This window comes from Panthera onca, chromosome X (assembly GCF_046562875.1).
Source record: "Panthera onca isolate mPanOnc1 chromosome X, mPanOnc1 haplotype 2, whole genome shotgun sequence".
Lineage (NCBI taxonomy): Eukaryota > Metazoa > Chordata > Mammalia > Carnivora > Felidae > Panthera > Panthera onca.
This window is the reverse complement of record NC_138357.1, coordinates 84,159,635-84,178,039: the sequence shown is the minus strand read 5'-3', so window position 1 is coordinate 84,178,039 and position 18,405 is coordinate 84,159,635. Positions and strand designations below refer to the sequence as shown.

General features: G+C 39.7%; 1 long non-coding RNA gene and 1 other non-coding gene across 2 annotated transcripts; both read right to left on the bottom strand.

Moving 5' to 3' along the window:
* Positions 1-5,521: 5,521 nt before the first annotated feature.
* On the bottom strand, positions 5,522-15,958 carry LOC145713656 (uncharacterized). The gene is made up of 3 exons (XR_014136667.1): positions 15,854-15,958; positions 10,851-10,985; positions 5,522-6,294 (listed from the first exon to the last, which is right to left on the bottom strand). It is a non-coding gene; the product is annotated as an uncharacterized LOC145713656 (long non-coding RNA).
* TRNAH-AUG (transfer RNA histidin (anticodon AUG)) lies at positions 15,221-15,305 on the bottom strand. Its single transcript has one exon. It is a non-coding gene; the product is annotated as a tRNA-His (tRNA).
* Positions 15,959-18,405: the final 2,447 nt, after the last annotated feature.

Below are 18,405 nucleotides of genomic sequence, written 5' to 3'. Positions count from 1 at the left end.
GTGAGTTCGGGCCCTGTGTCAGGCTCTGTGTTGACAACTCAGAGCCTAGAGCCTGCTTCAGATTCTGTCACCCTCTCTCTCTGCCCCTCCCCCACTCATGCTCTGACTCTCTCTGTCTCTCAAAAATAAATGTTAAATTAAAAAAAGTATTTTTTCTGATATAAGTATTGCCACCTCGGCTTTCTTTTCACATCCATTTGCATCCATTCTCCATCCCCTCACTTTCCATCTGCACATGGCTTTCAGTCTGAAATGAGTCTCTTGTAGGCAACATATAGATGGGTCTTAAGTTTTTAAATTTACTCTGTCACCCTATGTCTTTTGATTGGAGCAATTATTCCATTTACATTCAAAGTAATTATTAATAGAGGCTGAGTCAGTTAAGCATCTGACTCTTGATTTAGGCTCCGGTCATGATCTCGTGGTTCATGAGTTTGAGCCCTGCATCAGCCTCCACGCTGACAGTGTGGAACCTGCTTGGAATTCTGTCTCTCTCCCTCTCTCTTTGCCCCTCCCCTGCTCTCTCTCTCTCTCTCTCTCTCAAAATAAATAAGCTTATTTTAAAAACAAAATAATCATTAATAGTTATGTATTTATTGCCATTTTGCTACTTGGTTTGTGGTTGTTTTTGTAGTTTTTCTCTGATGCTTTATTCTCTTGCTCTCTTTCATGGTTTGCTGGCTTTCCCCAGTGATATACTTGGATTTCTTTCTCTTTATTCTTTGTATATCTATTACTAGTTTTTGATTTGTTGTTACCATTTGGTTTATATATGACATCTTCTGTATATGGCAGTCTATATTAAGTTTATGGTCACTTATGCCTGAATCCGTTGTTTACTTCTCTCCGCCTCATGTTTTAGGTATATGGTGTCATATTTCACATCCTTTTATTTTGTGAATCTTTTGACTGATTTTTACAGATGTATGTATTTTTGCTGCTTTTGTGCTTCCTGCTTCCTATACTCTTACTTATGGTCTTTCCTTTCCAGTCAGAGTCCCCTTTAATTTTTGTTGAGGTACTTTCTTAGTGATCATAAACTCCTTTATTTTTTGTTTGCCTGAGAGATTCTTTATCTCTCGTTCTCTTCTGAATGATAGCCTTGCTGGATAGAGTATTCTTGGCTGCAGGTTTTTCCCTTTCAGCGTTTTGAATATATCATGCCACTGTCTTCTGGCCTGCAAAATTTCTGCTGAAAAATCCACTGAGAGCCTTATGAGGTTTCCCTCGTGTACAGTTGTCTTCTTTTTCTCTTGGCGATTTAAATTTTTTTCATCACTACTTTTTGCCATTTTTATTACTAATGTGTCTTGGTGTGGACTTCCTTGGGCTAATTTTGTTGGAGGATCTCTGTGTCTCCTGGATTTGGGTATCTGTTTCCTTCCCCAGATTAAGGAAGTTTTCAGCTATTATTTCTTCAAATAAATTTTCTGCCCTCTTTTCTCTCTTATTTTTCTGAGATTTCTATAATGAAAATATTATTATGCTTCGTGGAGTCACCGAGTTTCCTAAATCTATCCTCACTTTGCGTAAATTTTTGTTCTACCTCCTCAGCTTGGTTACTTTCCATTATTCTGTCTTTCAGGTTGGTAATTTGCTCCTCTGCTTCCTCTAGGATGCTATTTATTCTTTCAATTGTATTTTTAATTTCATTTATTTTGTTCTTCATCTGTGCTTGGTTCTTTTTTATCTATTTGTTAAGAGTCTCACTGAGGTCCTCCACTCTTGTCTCAAGTTCAACGAGTATGGTTATAATCATAACTTTAAATTCTCTATCAGGTATAGTACTTATATCTGTTTCACTTAGGTCTCTTGATGTATTTTTGTCCTGTTCTTTCATTTGAGACATATTCTTCTGTCTCCTCATTTTGAATAATTATCTGTGTCTGTTTCTGTGCATTAGGAAAGTCAGGAAGGCCCTCTGTTCTTGAAAGTAATGGGTGGGGCAGGCACTGTTTACAAGGCGGTACTGGTCCTCTTCCACAGAGAACTTGCAGTCACTTCAGAGAGTAGCCATGGTCACTTAGTAAAGTGCATGCAGGTGGGGACACGGTGCCCACAGGCTGTGTGCTGGTCTCTTCCACAGGGGACATGCAGCAGCTGCTGTGGAGACAGGGGCTAGCCAGAGACACTTTGAAAGTGCATGTGGGCAGCAGATGAAGCTTTAACAAGGTGTTCATGTCTTCCCCAGGAAGTGACCAGCTACTACAGCCAGGACTGAGGCCCCACAAAAGGTACAGGTCAGGAGACATGGTATTGTTGAGGTTTACATCATTTTTCTGGGGGAGGGGACCGGCAATGCTGGGACTGAGGCAAGCATGACTGGAAATGGTGGGTCTGCTGAAAGGTTGGGAGGAGGGCCTTGATGTAACCAAGTTAGGTAGCTAGTGTCAGCTCTGCAATGGTTTCTGCAGGTGGCCATGTGTTTATGCTGAGGCAGGGGGAGGGAAATGCTGCCTGACAACTTTGTTACTGGAGGGGTCTCCCTGTGAGTCCTGCCTCTCCAGGGCCAACACTGAGATAAACAAATAACTCTCCCTCTTGTATGTCCCATTTTTTGAACTGCTGCTTCTACAGTGGCTCTCCACATGCTCTTTGTCATGCTGTCTCTTTAAGGGCAAGGACTCAGCTTCCTAACACCCTCTGGGCTCTCCCAGAACCTAGCCTGCTGATTTTTAAAATTACAGGCTTAAGTCCCACTGGTTGTAAGAACTCATAAAATTTGGCCCCTCTCACTTTCAAAGCCAAATGTTATGGGGATTCATCTTCCCTTTGTGGGCTCCCCAATGTGAAAGTCTATCTCTTACCCTTCTCTGCACCCAAGACTTCCTCCCTTCGGTGGCCAGACCCATAGTGTTTAACTCTCCCCCACATCGCTGCCCTTTATACCCTCTTTTATGTGACCTCATCTTTATTTGTAGGGTTTGTTCTGCGAATCTTTGGGTCATTACCTGGGCTGTTTACACAGATGTATTATCTAGTTGTATACACTGATGTATTATCTAGTTATATCCATGGGACAAGGTGAGCTTAGGGTCCTCCTACAAGCCATCTTCCTAACCTCTTAAAATTCTTAATTTTGTTAAGGACAATTAATCAAATTTTGATTTTATAGGTAGTGCTTTTTATATCCTCTTTAAAAGTCTTTGTATGCTTAAAGTCACAAAGATATATTGTTTTCTTCTAAAAATGTTACTGATTTGGTTTTCAAGTTTAGTTTGATAAACCATTTTATCATTTTTTTTTTTTTTAAGTAAACTCCACATCCAATGTGGGGCTTGAAGTCAAGACCCAGAGATTAATAGTCACATGCTATACTGACTAAGCCAGCCAGGTGCCCCAAACCATTTTATTTCAATTTATTTATTTTTAATTTTTTAAATGTTTATTTATTTATTTATTTATTTATTTATTTTAAGAGAGAGAGAGAGAGAGAGAGAGAGCGGGGGAGGGACAGAGAGACAGAGGAAGATACAGAATCCAAAGCAGGCTCCAGGCTCTGCACTGTCAGCACAGAGCCTGATATGGGGCTTGAACCCATGAACCGCGAGATCGTGACCCCCAGCTGAAGTTGGATGCTTAACTGACTGAGCCACCCAGGTGCCCCGCCCCAAACAATTTTAAATTAATGTTTTGTATGCTGTAAGGTAGTGATCAAAGTTCATTTTTTCCACATTGAAATAATGTTGCCCCACTGAATTACAGGGGAATATATATCTATAGTGTTTAATCTGGAAGTGTTTCTGGACTTTCTATTCTCTTCCACTACTCTATTTGTCTGTTCTTATGCTGATACGGAATCATCTGAATTAGTACAGACTTCTATCTAGTAAGGCTTGATAACTGATACATATGTAATATAAATAACTTTGTTCTTCAAGCTTGTGTTTGCTATTCATTGCATTCACATACCAATTTTAGCAGAAGTATGTCAATATCTATACCCAAAACCCTACTTTGTTTTGGGTCAGTTGCAGATTAGTTCTATATCTAAATGTACATGTACCTGTAAACACTTAGAGTATTGCCAGGTTCAAATGAAGCAAACAAACTATTTTATTTCTCTCAAATATTCATCTGAATTACATAAGGAAAGTAGGCTATGAAATTCTAACTGTATAAACTTTTGTTTTTGTTTTTTTACATTGTCCCCTTGAATTGTGGTATAAACCATATAGGATTAGTTTAACTCCCATACTCTCTGGTGCAATCACAAAACTGGAATCCAGTCCCTGTTAATTGGTAAGTCTTGAAGTAATTTCCATGTGTGAAAATGTCATGGATTTTACTGAGTCACATTGCTGAAGACTGCGTAGGAAAGGAGATAGCTCCAGAGCTAAGGTAGTTTTCCCATTAACAGAATGTTATGTTCTGTGGTGGGGTACTGTCAGAAATTTCTACAGGAACGAAGTTGAGAAATGTAGCTAATTTCATATCATGAAAACCCAAACCACATCTCCAATCTCTGTCATAATTTTGGGAGAAGTACAAACAACATGATTCTGCTTTTAATTCCCTACAGCAGGCATGGGAGTATTGTTCATATTAAACATAGAAGGAGCACCTGAGAGTGAAGAACGTGTCATGGAGTGCCTAAGCCAGTGGTAACTGAACAACATGCAGATGCTTACACTCCAGGCAGGATATTCTGCTTCCCATTGCTACCCAGATGGAGAAGTTGGTCCATCCAATGGCATGGTTGCTCCTCACGCCATCCTGACTATGGTATCCCAAAGAGTAATGCAAATGTTTCAAAACCTCTTTCCTACACCTCTACTCTAAATCTACATATGTAGTGTCCCTTGACAAAATATGAGCCAGGCAATACTGAATAAAATATCTGACTTTGAATGATAGGCTTATTTATATACACAGGTAATTGGTGCTGACAATTGAGGCAACACATTAGAATTTTTTTTCATAGGGAAGATTAATACTCAATTTTAAAGAAGCATAAAATATTTACCTATACTTGCTTCTTGGTAAGTATGTTCTACCAAAACAATTCAGTGTGAAGCCCACAAGCTCTATTCACACATCCCTTTACAACACATTCTTTTAACTCAAAACTTTAGATGTGGATCTCATCTTATCATTAACTTCAGAATTCCAAAACACACATGCATTTCATCAGACACAGTGCTTTTTCTTGTGGCCAACCCATAAAACAGAACAAAAGCACTTTGCAACCAGCCAGACATTCACACTACATGGGTCCTTTATACCTTAATGACAATATATAAGAGAAAAAAAGATCCCAGGAGGGAAAAAGCAAGTTGCATCATGAAAACGAAATAATGGCAGATTAAAAGCCATTGTTTAACCATCTTCCCAGCCTCAGAGTAGTTTGCTCCCAGCATGCCCCAGAATCACCCTAAAATCACTGAAACATTGTTTCTTTGTAATATGATTTTTTGCCAGACATTGGATCTTGCTTCTCCTAGTGACCATCCCTAATTATTTGCTTCCCAAAAAGTTCCACCCAAGGACTTGGATAAAAATCAATATTCACACATCTGAATTAATTCTGATCTCATCACATGAGGATGAGTTTCGGTTTATTTCAATTATTGTTTTCAGAGCCTCTGAGGAATTGTTTGATTTTCTTCTCCCTCTATTGATGGCTCTTCTTTCTTTTCTACTCCTGTGGAAGCTTTTCTGATGGACAGCGGGACTCTGTGGTATCAGAGTTGATGTTCAAGTGGCTAAAGCCTTCTACTAGCATTTTCCAAGAGGATGCATTTTGCCCTTTAGAGTTCCCGGAAATAGCTTCCCTTTGAATGAGGCAATAATGGCATTTACACTTATTCTGATCTCTATCATGTGAGAAATAGATCTTTCCTTCCCTTTCAACCCGATAAGGTGCCATGTGATAGTAACTTTTCTGTCTCATGTTCTCCATGAATGTCTTTTTCCTCTGAGGGAACGCTGACTTCTCCCACCGCCTCTCATGTTGGTTCATCTCATCTCTGTATTGCTGTTGGATCGTTTCCTCTGGTAGAGGGGTGAGGTAGTTGCTATTAAAACTGGGGCTAAAGTTAATACGATCCAGGTTTTGCACTTTGGAGAAAGATGATTGGGAAGTTGATGTAAGTTTCTGGGACATTTCTTTTGGTGGAATCAGCAATGAATCAGAATTAAAAGGTGGGGTAACTTTACGTGGAGGATCCATGGACGAATAGTCTCAGCTCAAAGCTACCTTTGAATCTCAGGGCTGGACAGGAAATTGAAACTCAAGGTTCTCAGTTTGCTTGAAATTAATAAGAAAAAAGACTGCAGCCAAAAGCTGTCAAGCTGAAAAAAAGTGGTGGAAGGAGAAGAAAGAACAGGGAGGGTCATAAAAAATTAGTTTGTTATTTTTTTTAATGTAGAGAAATATCCTTATTTTCTAATGGGGATGAAACCAATAATAATGAAGCATATTAATGATTAAACATAGAGTGAAAGACATATTACAGTGACATTCTTTATCCAGACTCTACTTTTCTCCTGTAAACATGGGACACAAAAATCCACCAGTTTGGCAATTATTATCCTGTTTTGGAGAGTTTTGTATTATTAGTCATAATGAGCAAACCCAGCATCCAGGTCTTAGTCTTTTTACTTTATACCATTTTCTAATAAATGGAACCAGGGCTCCTAAGAGAAACTGTTGGTTCTAGAAGACTAAGGAAACAAATGTCAAATATAATATGGCATCCTTAAAAGTCTGAGGAACTGTTAAAGACAGATGCCTATGGAAATAATCCATCAGTACTGACCTAAGAATTTAGAGACTGTTCTTCCAATCAGTGATATTATAAAAAAGTAATTAACTCAATAAATATTCAGTAAAGCTCACTATGTTTCATGCAGTATCTTGAGTCAGCATCCCACATGCTATGTTTCAGCCAAATTTCATCCTCTTTCTATTCATCACATGGCCTGTGCTCTAATTTCCACAACCTCATACTTGCTCTTGTGCACAACCTCATACATCCTTTGTCAAGAATGATTTCCTCCATCTTAATCTGGCTGATTGCTAGTTACCTTCACTCTCAGGAGGCTTTCTCTCACCCTGTGGAATTAGGTCATTTCCTGCTAAGTGCAGACAAGTCCATACAATTATCTTCTCTCTAATAGAAAACACTTATCACAGTTTCTTGTCAGTGCTTGTTTTATTGAATGTCTCCCAACAGACTAGTTGGCTCCTTGAGGTCAGAGATCATGCTGTCTTTCCCTCTCTTCAATCCTAGATCCTAACATAATCTGGGATGATGTTTTATATATCTAGTGTCATAGTTAAATATCAGATGTTAGGAGGGAGAAATAATCAAATGTAAAACCATACATCAAATCCTGTTCATCCAACAAAGATTAAATGTTAAATAGAAGAGTGTAGCTAATAAATTTAATTTTTAATAGATGAAATATGATAGACATTCCTTGTAAAACTACAAATATATCAACATTTTATTCAAGTTCAAAATAAGATGATTGGAAATGCAGTCTGAGAGCTCTGCTTTGGGGGGAAAGGCTTCCTTACTCAGAATACCATACACACGGTAAGGGTCAGACCTTTGTTTTCCATCGAATGCTGATGTGTCTGGATATGGTGCCTGGACCTGTGACAACAATTTCTGTACCACAAGGAGATCTGGACTTAGGAGAAGCCCATCCAGTGAGAATAGAAGCTCAGAAATATGGAGTTTGTTACTTTATGGCATCATTGACTTATGAAGTTAATCATGTATATAACTACTCTGCAGTGGACTTTTGTTTCTCTGACATAATTTCTTATCACAAGTTAAACTAATTTAATTATGTTTTCTGCTATGTCAAGAGTGAGTCTTAACTAAGTTATTCTAGTTCTCTCTAGTGGTTTATTTATGGTGGCTGTTTGTCACCAGGGAGACAAAGTTAAGTCCTCTGTTGACTGCTGGGAACCCTCCCAGTGACTTTGACAAACTTCATCCATGACCTTTGGATTCCCCAACAGGTTCCTTAAACCCACCCAAGGTGTTCCAGTTTCTACAATATTCATTTAAAGGTGGGGACCTGAATGATGGTACAATAGGCTACAGAATAAACTATGGGTGTTAGATCCTTACTTTTACAATATATTATTTTACCTCTACTTAAACAACTCACCCAAGGATGAAATAAAGTGAGTGTTTTAGATAGGTAAACTAAGAGAAAAGCATACAAGTGGCACCAACCCCATCGACTTTTGCACATTGGTAGTGCACTGGTAAACTGGTTCTGGTAGGGGGAGGGGAGAATGCACCAGACTGTAACATATGTTGGCTAATTTCTGTCATGTAAACACTCCTGCCTTTACTGATTTCAAGCTGCTGACAATCTAACAACTGGTTTGTAAAATCCCTAGATGTTTTTGTACCGGCCCTTATGAATTGGAATGATCTTACCCCTGCAATCACTGAGTGCTGTGAAACTAAAGGAGATTGTCAGGAGTCCTGGCATTTTTCCCCTCCTCACTCATGTGTGACTTTCCCAAGCCTGGCATTAATGGCATCTTTTAGACCATAACTAGGCTGTTTGCAGCCTCATATGTTTCCTTCTGGGGAGAGCAGGAGGAGAAGGATTGGGTCTCAGAGCCTCATCTTCACAGGTGAATGGAACCTCAGGTGCTATGTTTAAGTCTTTGACCAGGGCTCAAAACTTGCCTATGCCTCTCACACTTCCTGACCCTCAATTATGTACCAGAAACTGAGGCACCCAGAGGTACAGCAGCTTGCTTAAGGTCACAGACACAGTTAGTAAGTGATGGGGCTGGAATTCTGCTTCAGATATGCTTTTCCTCAAAGCCAGAGTCAGTGGAGACACATCTGTGCTGTGAGGTGTTTCCTAGGGGGACAGGCACAATAAATCCAAATGTTTTACTGAGTGGTTGTGGGAACCACGACAAAGTCACGTTTGATTCAAGACATACTCACTCCCTGAAGTCTGAAGTGCAGGAAAGCTTCAGTTACAAGGGAGACATAATTATCCATAGAACAAGATTATTGTATAAACTCTGAGACCTGTTTAATTCCTTTTTAATCTCATCCCTTGATAAATACTACTAAGCAGAAGTAAGTAAATATATAACGTTGGAAAGAATGAGAGATAACACTTACCTTCATACACTCTTAGTGAGACTGAGAGGCAGGCTAGGGATATGCATCAAGATTTAAATGTAAACTCCATAGGGTCCATACATTTTCTTTTTAAAAATGTCTTCTAATCAAATGATCAGATTGATGTACAAAGCTTTCTGAACAAAGATATTTACCCTAGCTATATTTGAAAAGGTGTAGAACTGGAAAGAACTTAAATATACATCCATAAAGGTTTGGTTGAATAAAATAGACTAGTTCCATGGACAGGGTAATATGCATTTAAAACTTAAGGTTTCAGGCCACACTCAGTAAATAAGACATAGCCTCTGTAGAGAAAATATTATCATCGCAAAGAACATATCCCTCTTGTGGATCAGAGTATCTTACTTTTGCATTAGTTCAGAACCTGGGAGGAGCTGATGTTAAAACAGAATTCAATGTGCAAAAAATTTATTAGGGGAAACATCTGTGAGAGAAAGCATGAATTCAGGGGAAGCTAGGAGAGCCTTTAGAACCTTATTCTGGTCTGAACTCTAGTGAAGAACAGAGAAGGAATAAAAGTTGGGTAAAAGCATCTTTGACTACATAGCAGTTCTTTTTTTTAATGTTTATTTATTTATTTTTGAGAGAAAGAGAGAAAAAGGGAGAGAGAGCGTGAGAGAGAGCTCACAAGTGGGGGAGTGGCAGAGAGAGAATCTGAAGCAGGCTCCAGGCTCTGAGCTGTCAGCACAGAGCCCAACACAGGGTTTGAACTCACAAACCGTAAGATCATGACTGGAGCCAAAGTCAGACGCTTAACCAACCCAGGTGTCCCAGCACATCAGTTCTAAGTAGAGTTTGCAAAGTCACTGGGGTGGGGGCGAGTCCTTGTGTCACAATTGGCTATCTACTTGTATTGCTAGCCAAAATGGTATATTTAACTTTGAACTCCCACTTGTAACAATGAAAAAACAGACCAAATATATAAAACATTTGCTGGCAAACCCTTGTATATCAGGTAATGTGAAGGACGGTGATCCTTGAGAGAGAAGAAACAAAAGAGATGTGAACAATGACTGCTTAGAGAAGGTTTTCAGGCTACAGCACGTGGGTGGGTGGGGGACCCAGATGGAGCCAGTGGACTTTCTGAGTTGAGAAGAGAGAACTGAGTTTCTGAGAGATCAAGGCAACTAGTGTTCAAAAGATACCAGAGAGGAGAAAGCTGCAATGAGAGAAAACCTTAGGAGTCAAAAGGTCTCCCTCATGTATTAAGCACATGTATGTGATGCCAGGGAAAGTACCATCTGAAAGGATTAGAAGGAACAGTGCCTAGTGCTTGGAGTAGGTGGTAATTGTGCCTGTTAAATCAGTAAGACTGGAAAACCTAGGGATACATGGGTAACTGGATTAGTACTCAGAAGAGTCTTTTGTCAGTAGTGGGGAGTAAGTATCCCCAGACCTGGTGCTGCTCTAGTTCCACCGAATAGTATTAAAACATAAGTAAATAGATGAATGAATGAACAAATAAATAAGTGAATACACAAAAAATATTGGAGAAGTTGAGGGATAAACATTATTTTCATACACTGCTGGTGTGACTGGAGGGTAGGTTAGGAATATATGTCAAGATTTAAATGTAAAATCTATAGGATCATAAGAGGGCTCCCGTCAACACCTGGGTGTGAGGTAATTTCTGAGGACAGAGAAAGAATCATGTGCTAGGATTAGAGAAGACAATATTTAGTACTTGCACAGAAATTAGAAAAGTACCTGTTCCCAACAGCCAGGCTGGAAAACCTCAGGATTTATGGGATGTTAGGTAGAGTACTCAGAAGGATCATTTCTTGGTCATGGAGAATAATTAGCCATCTACTGCTCCATCTACAGCTCCAGTTATACTAAATCCTAAATGGAAGACCCAAAGAATCAAAGTGTTTCCAAGTAATTTAATTGCATAGTAGAAAAAGCACAAGAATAATTTTAGCATCACAGTAATATCCATCATTCGATAAGGTAGCATCCATTATCATACATTCAATCAAAACTTAGCAGGCATGCAAATAAGCGGGAAAATTCAACTCATAATGGGATGATAAATGAGTCAATTGAGAATATCCCAGACTGACACAGAAGTTAAAAATAGCAGATAAGAACAGTAAAACAGTTATTATAACAATATTCCATATGTTTAAAAAGTTAAGAGCACTGAGTAATATATAGAATAGTTGAATCACTATATTGTACACCTGAAACTAATATAATACTGTATTCTCACTTTACTGGAATGAAAATTTTAAAAATTAAATTGAAAAAAGTCAAGATATGTAAAATACCAAAAAAAAAAAAAACCCCACAAATGGACTATAGATGAAAAGTACAATGTGAAAGATAAAAAATACACTGGGTGTGATTAAAGGCACATTAGATATTGCAGAAAAAGTACTGAAGTTTAAAGATAGCAATATAAGTTATCCAAAATTAAATGAAGAGGAAAAAGAAATGTTTTTATAAATTCACAGAGCATCAGTGAGCTGTGAGAGAACTTCCAGCAGCTCTCATATATGTGCAATTGGAGTCCCTGGAGGAGTGGATCAAGAGGTGGGGACAGATAAAACATTTGAAGAAATAATGTCCCCAGTTTTTCCATATTGATGAAAACTATAATCCCACAAATGGAAGAAACTCAATAAAGCACAAGTAACATGAAGGAAACTATACTAAGGCACATGATAATCAAATTGCTCAAAACCAGTGATAAAGAGAAAATCTTAAAGCAACCAGAAAGGTAAAAAATGTTAATTACCCAGAGGGGTTTTTCCTGAGAAACAACCCAAGTAATGACAACGTAAGCAACATTTGCTAAAGCAAAAAGAAAACCTCTGAGCCTAGAATTCTTTTTTTTTTTTTTAATATATGAAATTTACTGTCAAATTGGTTTCCATACAACACCCAGTGCTCATCCCAAAAGGTGCCCTCCTCAATACCCATCACCCACCTTGCCCTCCCTCCCACCCTGCCCTCCCTCCCACCCCCCATCAACCCTCAGTTTGTTCTCAGTTTTTAACAGTCTCTTATGCTTTGGCTCTCTCCCACTCTAACCTCTGAGCCTAGAATTCTATAAGCAGTGAAAATATTTTTTCAAAAATAATGACAAAATAATGTCTTAAATAACATCTTTTTCACATACACAGAATCTAAGAGGATTAATCAACAGCAGACCTCCCCTTATAAGAAATGTTCAAGCAAGTCATTCAGGCAGAAGGAAAACAACACCAAATGGGAACATAGATTTCTGCAAAGCAATGGAAAGTACCTGAAATAGTAACTGCATGGGTAGAGGTATAAGATTTTTTTTCTTACTATTTAAACTCTTTGAAAGATATTTGACTCTTCATGAAAAAATAACAATGTAATGTAGGGATTTAAACATATGTAAAAGTAGGGGCACCTGGGTGGCTGAGTCGGTTAAGCATCTAACTTTGGCTCAGGTCATGATCTCATGGTTCATGGGTTTGAGACCCGTGTCGGGTTCTGTGCTGACAGCTCAGAGCCTGGAGCCTGCTTCGGATTCTGTGTCTCCCTCTCTCTCTCTCTCTCTCTCTGCCCCTCCCCTGCTCGTGTTCTGTCTCTATCTCTCTCAAAAATAAATAAACATTAAAATTGTTTTAAACATATGTAAAAGTAAAATGTATGGAGAAAAACCCACAAAGGTTGGGAGGAGGGAAATGAAATATTAATGTAATGTTCTCATTAAGTTAAATAAACATAGCTTTATTTAAAAGTATACTGTGATAAAATAAAAGTACATTTTAAGCTCAAGATCAAACCCTCAAATAACAACCAAAGTTATTGCTAATAAGCCAACAAAAGATAAAATGGAACCAGAAAATATTACCAAAAAGGCAGAAAAAGGCAGAAAGGGAATAAAGTGCATATGGAACAGAAACAAAATCAGCCTCCCAGGAATAGTCTTATCTTATTATCACTGCCACACTCAGTCATGGACTGAGAGCAGCCTGTGGGAAATGTGGTCTAATAAAAATGTGGAGATGGATTTCAGAATGCAATAGCTGGTGGCCTAAGACAATTACCTTCCCTACAGGCAGAGTTATGAGATGTGCTTCCTAATGGCAGTCACGCTAATGCCTCTGTCTGGATAACTCCTTCCCTCATCCTGATTAACTTCTATCCCTTCAGTTCTGAGGTTCAGGGCACTTCTTCAGGCAAGCACATCTGACTTCTCTAAAAGGCAGATGCTGACAAAGTCCCCTTTATTCTCTCTAACTTAGGTAAGTACTTACAAATTTGCTGTAACTGCTCATACAATCATGTATCTCTCCCAAGCCCACTAGAGTGTGATTTCGGAGTTGTAACAGCAGTGCCCAGCTCAGTGTTCTTGGGATTCATAGAATACACACTCCCTCTTCAGGAGTGTGTAGGGTTCTTCTCAATGCCTGCAGCATTGTTCCTCTACATACCCTTGTTCTCTGATCCCTCACCGTCTTCAAGTATCTGCTTAATGTCACCTTCTCAACAAGACTGGCCATGAACACACCATTTAAAACTGCATACCCACCAATCAGCACTCCCACTCCTCCTTTCTTTCACTACTTTTCTAACAGCACATTACTTTTGACTGCATTTCATCGTTTGTTGATTTATTTATATTGTTTATCATTGTCTCTCCCACTAGAATAAAAACTCAACAAGGGCAGGCATTTTAGATTGCTTAGTTCACTGGTGCATCCCCTGCTCCAACAACACTGCCTGGCACATAGATTATTCTTAATCAATATTTGTGGCTGAAATGAATTAAGTGCCCGATGCTAAGTAGGTGTTCAGCAAATGGTAGGCTTTATTAACGCTGCTTTCCTGGTTGAGTGATACTGGACAGGAGGTAGTCAGAGAACAGTGCAAATTGCTAAACACAGAGGGAGGAAATTGCTTGGATGTGGTCACCACCATCCACCTAGTTCTACCCAGAGTACAGTCCTGACAGTTGTTTTGGACTAAGTGGGTGCCTCTCACTTCCCCAGAGTACAGGCTGTCCTTATTAGTCAGCCACCCACACCCAGCATGGAGAGGGACACTGAGGCAGAAAGCAGGAGCTGGATTGTTTGGTAGTTTCCTCTATGACATCACATCAAACCTCACATTTACATTTGAAGTGCTTAAAATTCCTAGTCATACCATGTTCAACTGTAAATATCAACAACAGATATGTTGCCATGAGAAAGAGAAATGTTTTCACTGCAACCTGATGTGTTCGTTCTGTTAAAGATCAATTAGGAGTACAGAGAATGATTATTATTGACAATCACCAAGTGTTGAACACATAAAACTATAATAAGATTTATTAGGCCTATTTAACTGACGAGGAACAGACTTAGCAAAGGAACATAACTAGACTAAGGTTAATAGAGTCAATAAGAGGCAATGCACTGATTTACCAGATCAACCTGTGAGCTTTGTCTCACAGATTTCCAATATTCACTTTTTTAGGAAAACTGTATTATAGATAAACTTCAAATGATGGGATTGGGTTCACAGGCAGATATGAATACTTAGCTAGTTTTTTATTCAACAAACAGAGGTTAAAGCTGCTTGAGAATTCACAGAGCTTCACTGGATAGAATATGATGGAAGCTCAAAAACACTGAATAAAAAATAGTCTAATTTTGGCTCATATGAAGGTAATTAGAAATAGAATTTTCACATAATTGATATATGCAACCTAAGACATAGCACATGAATCTTTAATTTTCTACCAAATAGTATACATTGTATCCTATAAAATAATAAAGGTACAATATTCAGAGAGTCATATAACTCCAAACACACAGAAAAGAAAATAGATCATAGGCAAACACTAACATTTTTACATATCTCTATCCAACCAGTTTGTTTCTATGTGTCGGTATGGATATATGTACATATACTTTACAGCATTAAAATGTACTTTATATACATTTTTTTTTTTGGTCCAGCATGTTTTGTTAAATTGTTGCATTTTTTTTAAGTTTTAAATGTTTATTTATTATCAAGAGAGAAAGAGAGACACAGTGTGCGAGTGGGGGAGGGGCAGAGAGAGAGGGAGACAGAATCTTAGTCAGACTCCAGGCTCCGAGCTGTCAGCACAGAGCCCGAGGTGAGGCTCGAACTCACAAACCATGAGATCATGACCTGAGCCATAGTCAGATGCTTAACCAACTGAGCCACCCAGGCACCCCTAAATTGTTTCATTGTTAAATTGACTTATTTTCTTTTAAAATTCAATAACGTTAAAAGCAAATATTGGAGCGCCTGGGTGGCTCAGTCGGTTAAGCGTCGGACTTCAGCTCAGGTCATGATCTCGCAGTCCGTGAGTTTGAGCCCCGCGTCGGGCTCTGTGCTGACAGCTCAGAGCCTGGAACCTGTTTCGGATTCTGTGTCTCCCTCTCTCTCTGACCCTCCCCCGTTCATGCTCTGTCTCTCCCTGTCTCAAAAATAAATAAACGTTAAAAAAAATAATAAAAAGCAAATATTGAACAGTGGACATGTAGAAAAGGAGAACAATATGGGGAAAATCTGAGATAGTACAAATCTCATATTAAAATCGATGTGAAATAAACAGAGTCACTGGTTGATTGAAAAGACATGATTTTTGTGTATCAATATTATATGCCCACAAAAGCAAGAGAATCACTTGGGAAATATCTTAAAATGAAATACTGAGAAAATCCAAAATGAAATTCGTAGTGTGTCATAGAAGGAAATAATAAAACTTTACTTACCACTCAAAATAGAATTTAAATGAATGAAGAGAACTTCAAGATAGCTTGGTAGTGAGGATGGTAGTTAGCTGAGCTGGGGATGAAGGGTGATAGTCACCCTGGTCCTCCACCCTTATGAATCCTCTAGGACACAGTGACATCATGGATCTACCTCACAATTACAAGGCTGTGTTGCTATGGCACACTAGGGGTGCCATTTTTGGGACCACATCCTATTACGTCTCTTCAATCCTAATGCCTCTACTTTTACTTTACTTTACTTCTTTACTTTACTTTACCTTACTTTACTTTACTTTACTTTTGGGGGAGGGTGGAATAAAAATATCATAGTACATAACAAGGAGTTATGGTATATTCCCGCCCCAAATACTACTGACAGAGACTGGACATGTGTCTGGATCAGATGACCCATAAATTATTAATATGTTCACCCTTTAGTGCTTCTGAGGGAATAAGATTTGGGGGACACGGGGATATTTGTCTATTTTGTGTACTGCTGAAACCCAAACATCTGGAACATTTTTTGGCACATTGTAGGCACTTAATAAATCTTCCTAGATTGAACAGATTGGTCTGGCTCCCCCATGAAACTATAAGAACCTCCAGGGCAAGGACCCTGATCTTTGGAAACCATTTCTCCAGGACACTGCTAAACTCCTGCTAGGTATCACTGAATATTGACTCAATCAAGCAAATAAATTCCCAAACACAGTCAATAAGTGTTTGAATTTTTACTTTAGAGTTATTATTTTCTCTGTAGTGCACCTGAACTGTGACTTAATAATTTTCTTTAAATAAAAAGCACCATTTAGTTAAAAAAAAAAAAACACAAGTACGCAACTAATTAAATATAGGAAAAAGAAAATAAAACTATGAAATTTTTACAAATAAGGTTCAGATTGGGTAGTAAAAATGCTATAATTCTCTAAATTTCATAGAGACAGAGTACAGTGGTTGTTTCAGGGGCTGGGAGAAAGATGAACAAAGAGTTAATTGATAAAGAGTTTCAGTTTTGCAACATGAAAAGGGTTCTGAAGATTGAGTGGGCGACAATACGAATGTACCTAAACTTCCCCTAGAAGTTGAGGGACCAGATGACAGAAGCTTGTGGCAAGAATGATTTAAGAAGAGATTTGGGAAGAAGTCTGGAGAAGATGGCGACATAGGTGGACACAGGGCTCACCTCATCCTGCTGACCCGCTTAGATTCCACCCACATCTGCCTAAATAACCCAGAAAACCGCCAGAAGACTAGCAGAATGGACTCTCTGGAGCCAAGCGTAGACAAGAGGCCCACGGAAGAGGGTAGGAAGGGCAGAGAGACGGTACGTGCTATGCGGACTGGCGGGAGGGAGCTGAGGCGGTGGAGGGGCAGCCCGCCCTTCAAAGCAGAGCCCCTGAAGTGTGGCTTGCAAAAGCAGAGCGGCCGGGTGGAGTGAGTTCTGACAGCCAATGGGACTTAACATCTGGAAGGTTAAAAGTCAATAGCTCTGCTCTCAGAGAGCAGGTAGGCCAAGAGGACACCGGGAGGGAGAGTTGTTGAGCCCCAGGAGACAGAGCTCAGCTTGGCAGGGGAAAAAAGCCCCCTGGGAAGCACCATCTCCCTCTCCCATCCCCCAGGCGATATTCCAAAGGGAACCAGTTCCCGTCACGGAACTTGCTATCACCACACAAATGCCCAACGCTGTGCTTCCGTGGATCCATCCCTCCACTGGGCCTGCCTCCCTCCTGGTGCTGCAGGGCCCCTCCCGCAGGGGACCACCGCCGGCAAAGTGAGCTAAGCCTACACCTCCCACCCCTGTGCACCTTGGATCCACCCTGGCTAATACACCAGGTCCCATTGAAGCAGCACCACAGGCGTGGCAGTGTACAAGCAGCCCAGACAGGAGCCACATCACTCCACAGTGAGTCCTGCCCCTGGGAGAGGGGAACATAAGGTACACACCAGTCTGACTGTGGCCCCAGCGGTGGGCTGGGGGCAGACATCGGGTCCGACTGCAGCCCCGACCACCAACACAAGTTCCTTCTGACAGCACAGGGGAAGTGCCCTGCAGTTTGGAGCTACCACAGGGACTACGCAAAATGATGAAATGGAAGAATTCTCCTCAAAAGAAACTCCAGGAAGTACCGACAGCTAACAAAGTGATCAAATCCGATTTAAGCAATATAACGGAACAAGAATTTAGAATAATCATCATAAAATTAATCTCTGGGCTTGAAACAAGCATAGAGGACAGCAGAGAATCTATTGCTACAGAGATCAAGGGGTAAGAAATAGTCATGAGGAGCTGAAAAATGCAATAAATGAGGTGCAAAATAAAATGCAGGTGGCCATAGCATGGATTGAAATGCTATGGCAGAGGAGAGAATAGGTGAATTAGAAGATAAAATTATGGAGGGTTGAGGAGGGAGGGAAGATGGCGGCGTAGGAGGACGCTGGGCTCACCGCACGTCCTGCCGATCACTTAGATTCCAACTACACCTGCCTAAATAACCCAGAAAACCACCAGAGGATTAAAAGAACGGAGTCTCCGGAGCCAAGCGCAGACGAGA